This window comes from Loxodonta africana, chromosome 3, assembly GCF_030014295.1.
Source record: "Loxodonta africana isolate mLoxAfr1 chromosome 3, mLoxAfr1.hap2, whole genome shotgun sequence".
Lineage (NCBI taxonomy): Eukaryota > Metazoa > Chordata > Mammalia > Proboscidea > Elephantidae > Loxodonta > Loxodonta africana.
The window spans coordinates 123586942-123595322 of record NC_087344.1 but is presented as its reverse complement, the minus strand read 5'-3'; positions in this window follow the sequence as shown (position 1 = coordinate 123595322).

Genomic DNA, 8381 nt, shown 5'->3' with positions numbered 1-8381 from the left:
TTGGATTTCAGTGTAAAGACACAGTATCAATGAATACAGGTGGGCTGATAGTTGGGTCACAAATTTTTTTCCTCTTCCCAACTTTCCCAAACTGGGGCTAAAAAATTCATGCTCTCATATTAGTTTAAATTCTTGTATATGCAAATGGTCTTTTCTTCTTTTGGAGCTTTTTCTCTTTATCCTTGAAGTTCTCAAGTTTCGGTATGACATATCTAGGTATGTATTTGTTTTTATTTACCCTACCTAGAATTTCATGTTCACTTTCCATTTGGGGGCTTATTTATTCCTTTCATTCAGGTGAATTCTTGGCCATAATCTCTAACTATCCCTTTCTCTCCAGTCCCTCGCTTTTCTACTTTTGGAACTCAAATCACATGAGTGTTAAATCTTTCTCCAATTAACACTCAATTATCTGATGGAACTATAAAACTCTTCTTGTATGATCAAGATTAGATTCATGCTTTTCCTGGATATATCCCCCAGAGGATTCTTTATTTCCATTCTGGACTCATTTTCTCTCTAGGTCTGTTACCCAATCATCATCTTTTTTATGCTTTGTCCACTTCCGTAAGTATCCTCTTTTCTTCTCGTGTATGTTCTGTCTCCTGGTTCCTGTGTACTGGGTTTTTAACTTTCTCTCTTCATTTTTTTTTTTCCTGTGCCTAGAGTTGACTCATAGTTTAATTAACTACTTCTAAATTAAAAATCATTTTCTGTTAGACTTTTAAAATACCACTCCTTTGTTTTTAATTTCCAGTGTTGTTACTCAGAAGTTTGATGCCATCTTAACTGATCCTTTATTATATGTCTATTCATTTTCCCCTATCAAACCTTTTAGAATCTTTTATTTAGTCACGATGTCCTGAAAAATCTTGATGATGTGTTTCATTGTAGATCTTTTTTCATTCCTTGTGCTGGAAATGCAATGACCTTCTCAATCTGGCATTTCTACTTATTTCTAAATGCTTATTGTCTAGTTGTTTGTTCTCCAATTCTGATCCACTAAGATACATATCTTATTCTGAGTAGTGCTTTCATGATTTTTAATATTTTTCAAAACCATTTGTCACTATTATGTTTTGGAATTATGGGCAATGGTTTATCCTATAAAATGATTGCATCATCATGAGTTTAAGTCTTCACAGTAGCATTCTTATTGGTTCCATTTTTTTATCAGACTCTCTACCGTTCCTCCATAGTGACCTTTCTAACATCGAAATCTGATCATGTAATTCTGATGCTTGAATTACATTATAAATTCCTCGCATTATTTAAGTCAAAATCCAAGTTTCTTAATATAGAAGACAAGGCCCTTTATGATCTGGCCCTTGCTCAGCTCTTTATTCTCACATAACTCCATTTCCTCACCCACATACTCAGCTAATTTCCACTCTTGAACTTACTATTCTATTTCACACATGATGTACCTTTCTGCATTCTGCTACCCCGGCCTATAATTACCTTCTAGAATTTGCCCAGTGAATCCCTACTCGTCATGCAGAATTTAACTCAACCATGCAGTCTTCTTCCATGTTTCAATTATTAATGAATGTTTGAAGCTGTTTCTTCTCATTTTGTGTTGTGCCACATCAGCAAGTGAAGGCCCTGAAAACTTGATTCCATCCGTGTCATTAAGGTCGACTTTACTTTGAGGAGGCAGACCAGTCATCTTTTGAGTGCCTTATAACCTGGGGGGCTTACTTTCTGGCATTATATCAGACAATATTCCACTGCTATTAATAAGATTTCCACTGGCTAATTATTTTCATAAGTAGACTGCCAGGTCCTTCTTCCTAGTCTGTCTTTGTCTGGAAGCTCAGCTTGAAACCTGTCTGCCATGGCTATCACTACTGGCATTTGAATACTGGTAATATAGCTTCCAGCATGGCAGCAACATGCAAGCCCCCACAGTATGACAAATTGACAGACAGGTGGGGGTTCTTCTTCATGACGAATGGAGAAGAGATTGAAGTTGTCAAGGATTTCATTTTGCTTGGATTCATAATCAACACCCATGGAAGCAACAGTAAAGAAATTAAAAGACTCATCACATTGGGCAAATCTGCAAAGGATCTCTTTAAAGTGTTGAAAAGCAAAGATACTTCACCTTGAAGACTAAGGTGTGCCTGACCCAAGCCATGGTATTTTTCAATCTCATCATAAGCATGAGAAAGCTAGACAATGAATAAGGAAGACCTAAGAAGAAGTGATGCCTTTGAATTAATATATATATATGTATATATATATATATATATATATTTTTAAGAAGAATTGGTGCCTATGAATTGTGGTGTTGGCGAAGAATATTGAATGTACCATGGACTGCCAAAAGAATGAAAAAATCTGTCTTGCAAGAAGTACAACCAGAATGCTCTTTGGAAGCAAGTATGGAGAGACTACATCTTACATATTTTGGACATGTTGTCAGAAGGGATCAGTCCCTGGAGAAGGACATCATCCTTGGTAAAGTACAGGGTCAGAGGAAAAGAGAAAGATCCTCAACAAGATGGATTGACACAGTGGCTGCAACAATGGGCTCAAGCAAATCAACAATTGTGAGCATGGTGCAGGAGCAGGCAGTATTTCATTTTGTGGTACACAGGGTCACTATAAGTTAGAACCGACTCAGTGACACCTAACAGTAACAACAGCAATGGAATCTTCTAATCAGTATGGCTTGACACTTCATTCTAAGATAAACGATGTTCCTAATAACCTGCATGAGCTTCTATCATACTTTTTTAGTATTTTAACTTTGGCTTATTTAAAAATATTTAATATACTGTGGACTGTGAGGAGAACAAATCAGTCTTAGAAAAAATAAAACCAGAATGCTCTTTAGAAGTGAGGATGATAAGAGTTAGGCTTGCATATTTTGGACGTATTATCAATGAAGACCAGTTGCTAGAAACGGACATCATAGTTGGTAAAACAGAGGGTTAGCAAAAATGAGAGAAACCTTTAATGAGATGGAATGACACAGTGGTCAAAACAAGAGACTCAAACATATGAAAATAAGATAGGACCAGGCAACGTTTTGTTCTGTTGTACGTAAGGTCACTGTAAGTCAGTGTCAATGGTACCTAACAACAAAAACAACTTTTCAGTATAAAGGATCTTGAATTCTTGTTATATGTAGATAATGACATCAGGTTTTAGTTATTAAATATTTTATTCCATCCACTTTCTGTAATTTCAGGATTTTGTTTTTTAAGTGTTCACTAAGATCTTCTTGGTTATTTGTAACATTTTGTTTGAGTTGTATATAATCACTTTCTTTTACGTAGATTTTAATTTCTTTAGAAGAAAAATATAGATGACATCTCTTGTTTTCTTTAACCTAATTCCCATTTTCAGATGAATATACCAATTTTAGCCTGCTGACTTATTCCTTGTTCATTGGATACTGTATGCACAGAGATCATGGTTACTAATATCTCTTAGTGTTGTAGTTAGTTCTCTTTGAGTTGATTCTAACTCTTAACAGCCCCAAGTGTGCAAAGTAGAACTGCACTCCATAGGGTTTTCAAGGGCTTTCAGAAGCAGATCTGAATTATGCGCCTTACTTCAGAGACATCTCTGGGTGGGTTTGAACCACCAACTTTTCAGTTAGTAGTCCAGCATTTAACAATTTTCCCCCTTCAGGGACCTCAGTACCATCATATTACCTGTTATGGATTGAATTGTGTGCCCGAAAAATGTATGTCAACTTGCCTAGGCCATGATTCCTGCTATTGTATGGTTGTACACCATTTTGTGATCTGATGTGATTATCCTGTGTGTTGTAAATCCTAACCTTTATGATGTTAACGGGAGCCTTGGTGGCACAACAGTTGAGAGCTCAATGTTAACCAAAAGGTCAGCAGTTCAAATCCACCAGCCAGTCCTTGGAAATCCTATGAGGCAGTTCTACCTTGTCCTATAGGGTCACTATGAGTCAGAATCAACTCCATGGCAATGGGCATGGTGTTAATGAGGCAGGATTCAATCTACAGAATTAGTTGTATCTTGAATCAATCTCTTTTGAGATACAAAAGAGAGAAGTGAGTAGAGAGGAGAGGAACCTCATACTGCCAAGAAAATAGCACTGGGAGCGGAGTGAGTCTTTTGGACTCAGAGGCCCTGTGCAGAGAAGTTCCTAGATCAGGGAACAATTGATGAAAATGACCTTCTCCTAGAACTGACAGAGAGAGAAAGGGATCCCTGGCAGTGGGTGCACCGAATTTGAGGAAATAAAATTGTTTTTTAAAAGCCATCCACTCGTGAAGTTTCTGTAATAGCAGCACTAGATAACCAAGACAGTATCTAAAAAAAAAAAAAAAAAATTTTGACCACAACCTTAAAAATTTAATTAGTAGAATATACATGTTTCCTTATATTCTCATTAGCCCAAAAGGAATTTTGCATAGGTTAGGAGTAGCTGGACTATGCACACTATGACCAGCATTATGATAGATAAAGACTCCACCTATGAAATGTTCTATCTATTTTAAGAAAAAGGGGTAGGGACTACGTACACAGCTCTGTAACAATGGAAGCTCCCTTGCAGAAAAAGGGACCTTAGGAAGAAGGAACCCTTCAGAATTCAGCCTCTGCTAGCAACCTATTCTTCCAATTAAACAAACCTTCTGAGTGTGCTCTGAGTCAAGTTCTTGGTAAGTTACCAAAAGTAGGTGAAAAATATAACCTTCCAGGCTATTGTATGACATACACCCACCCACACACCCTTTGATGTCGAGTCAATCCCGACTCATAGTGACCCTACAGGACAGAGTTGAACTGCCCTGTAGAGTTTCCAAGGAGCACCTGATGGTTTCAAACTACCATCCTTTGGTTAGCAGCCATAGGACTTAACGACTATGCCACCAGATTTTCCATTGTATGATACAGTATTCATGAATTTGTTAAACAATTTGCACTCTTCTTATCTTGGGCATAAATGAAGAAAGACCAATCTAAACTTATAAAAATATTTACTAAGTATTTAATGTGTGTATGTCATGGATCAGTGTTAGGAACTAAGGGTATAGCAAGAAACAAGACAAAGTCCCTGTCCTTATGAAGTTTATATTCTCCTAAAGGGAGACAACCATTTTTTGCCTGTATATTAGTTAATTAATGCATGACCAAAGGAATCATTGAGTAAACCAAAAAATATCATTTAATGAAATTTGTTTTGCACATCATTAAAATAAACAATGTGATAAAACATTATAAAGTAGCTACTTTAAATTGGATGATGGGTCAAATATTGCTAGTAATTATAGGTATTAATGTACTTCAAGTCCTGTCTCCAAATTCCTCTTTTAATTTAGTTAACCAGAGTACTTTCTTTAATGTACTACAGAAAATTCCAACTAATGAAATAGGTCAGTTTATGTGACTATAACATCCTTCATGAAAATTAGGAAAACATTAATTGTAAAGAATCCTCTATCTCAAAATATCTTCCCAAACATTCCATTGCAGTGTCAGAGATTCCAGGGACAGAGGTTATTTATCTTGTAAAATTTATTTGGTTTTCCATATGGTTGCACAGCTCTCACCATTTTAGGCACAGAGACACAGTCAGGGTCAGGTGGGCAGATATGAGATAATAAGCTGCTTATTTCTTCCCTCTCTACAATTCAATCAGTGGGGAATAATTGTCGGCTTTCACTTGATCACTCCCCACAAAAATAAATGTTATTGTGCATAGAAAAACATTTTTTTAATTATGCTGATATTTCGAAGCAGAAAAATGGCAAAGGGGTAGGTTTATCTAACTTTACTCTGTAAAATTAAAAATAAAGCAGATTTATTTGAATTAAGGATGAATGTCCATGGCTCAACATTCTCTGTAATCCTACCTATAATTCTCATAAACCTAGGACTCTACTATATTGCATAATTTGGAAAAAATACCAATCTATTCGGTGAATTAATTAATCGATTAATGAGTTAACACATGGGCATATGGTAATATATGGGTGAATGCTTTACAAGTTACACGACAAGAGGATTCCTCAATAATTTCTAATGCAAATTACAACTGAAATACCTTAATGATTGGCCATTGAGCGCAGAACTGTGGGCTAGAATTAGAATGATTTGAATACATGCTGAAAACCTCAAAATTAACTAACATCCACCAATTCAACAAGTCATATGGGTCATTATACACTAATAGTGTGTGCGTTTTGATTTTATTATTTTTATTGTTTTTCTCTTTCAGGTTCTGCAGGCTAGCAATGTCCAAACAAATATGAGGATGATAAGACTTCAGTATTTCTCCTCACAAGAATGAATATGGTTGATTCAAGGCAAAATGGGCTGACCCACGTTTCTTCCTGTTTGTTCAGTGTGCCTCAAACTATGCGGTTATTCAAAGACAGTGAGTTTTTCTGATAGAGAGGGGGCATTATTGAGTCAATAATATTTGAAGTCCTACCTATTAAATATTTTCCTTCAGTTTATGAATGAATGAATTTTCATAATAAGAAAAACCATCATGTGGGCATGAGCTCTTATTATGTAGTTATCTTCAAAAGAGTCCACAGAAGTTGGAGGGGTTGAGAACTGCATTCCTAAAAAAAAATAATTAGTTGTGGCATTTATTTAAAAAAGAGCTAAATCAACATGCCCAGTCTTATAGAGGGAACCATTCATCAGAGAACAGATGGTCTCCTAAAATTGAAACTAAACAGTTCTCGAAACATGACAATCCATTTATCTTAATGTGAACATCCTCTAGCAGATATCAAAAAACAACTGAGGCAGATTTATAACTTTTGGAGTGTATTATACATGCATTTGAAATCCAAGAAAGAATGTTTGCATTTAATAATCTGATTCATATTGGTAAATGTCAAGTGAAAATGTATAGCAAAACAGTGCTTAAATATTTTGATTATATTCATAACTACTTTAGTAGAAAAGATAAAACTTATCATCAATATTTCTTTAGGCTGTCCTGTTGTGTGGCAAAATTATCTGAAATTCCCTTCTATTGCTATCTGCCTAGATATTTGAAATCTTGGTATCTTTTGTTGGGCTGCATAATTTTATATTAAATTGAATAATATGTGTATACATATTCTACCTTATCTTTTTTATTCATGTATTCATTTTTCAGTTATTCAGCACGAGTTTATTGGGCAACTGCTATGAATTGTTTTAGGAAATGAAAATAAAGAGATAAATCAATGATCTCTGTTTCAGCCCTTCAGGATCACACAGTGTAAGAGGAAGAGACAGACATGTAAACATGTAATTATAACAAAGTGAAATAAGAGTTCAAAAATGGAGTGAAGGAATGTGTTAGAAATATTAACTAAGGCTATTTCCCAACCTTATTTTCAGTTCCTCCTTGGTCCTTTGCTTCCCCCTTCTCTACCCTTCACCTCATTCAATAAACTGTTCTGTCTCAGGCTTTTGAGATTTAAATATCTTGGTTCTGAAGGGAAGGAAAACAATTGCGGGTTTTGACCAAAGACTGGGAATAAACTCAATAACGAAGGATAAAGTCTAGCTAGAAAAGGATTCTCTGTATTGAGCAGAAGAAGAATCAAGCTGGAAGGAAAATGTTAAGATTAAAAGGTAGTGGGCCCTGTTTAATGGGTTCTTCATCTAGTCTCTATGAGGCCAGGTCCATTGGAGTTGGAGCTGAGTAAAGGAATTCTCTAGATAGATTCACATGATTTGAGAGTCAAGGAAAACTTTTCAATCTTGTGCCTTGCCCAGATGGGCCAGTCCAGATAAGCAATGATTGTACATTGTACTAGGCAGACAGGAACTTATTCTTATGAAGTGTCCTATATCAGCATTTTATGCTGCAGAAATTGTCATTCATCCATTCATTCTTACATTCATTCAATAAATGCACCAGAAACTCTTCTTGGAACTTGGGATACATACGTTTTGGTAGGCCAAATTCTAAGATGGCCCCCAGTGGCCCTTGGCCTTCTATTATCCCCTTCTCTCTGAGTTCAGGTAGAACCTGTGAAAATGATATCACTCATATAATTATATTACTTTTTATGGCAAAAGGCAGATTATCTGGGTGGGTCTAACCTAATCACATGACAATAAATGTCTACTCCATTCTACTACATGGTAATTAAATATCATTATACCCGTATCTCTCCAGAAAATATCACTTAAATTCAAGTGAAATGCTAGGTAGAAATAGATCCATTCAATCCTAATTCCAAATTCAGTAAAAGGGAATCTTAGTGGCCAATCTACTTCTTTAAGTCTTCAACCATAATCTAATCATGAAGCCAGAGAGGAGGCATATTTTTTTCCCAGTGAAAGGAAGCCATTGTGGGTGTATATACATACTTCAAGGTGACTGCTACAGACATTGTTTGCTATTAAAGGCACTTGCCAAGATTTTGCTC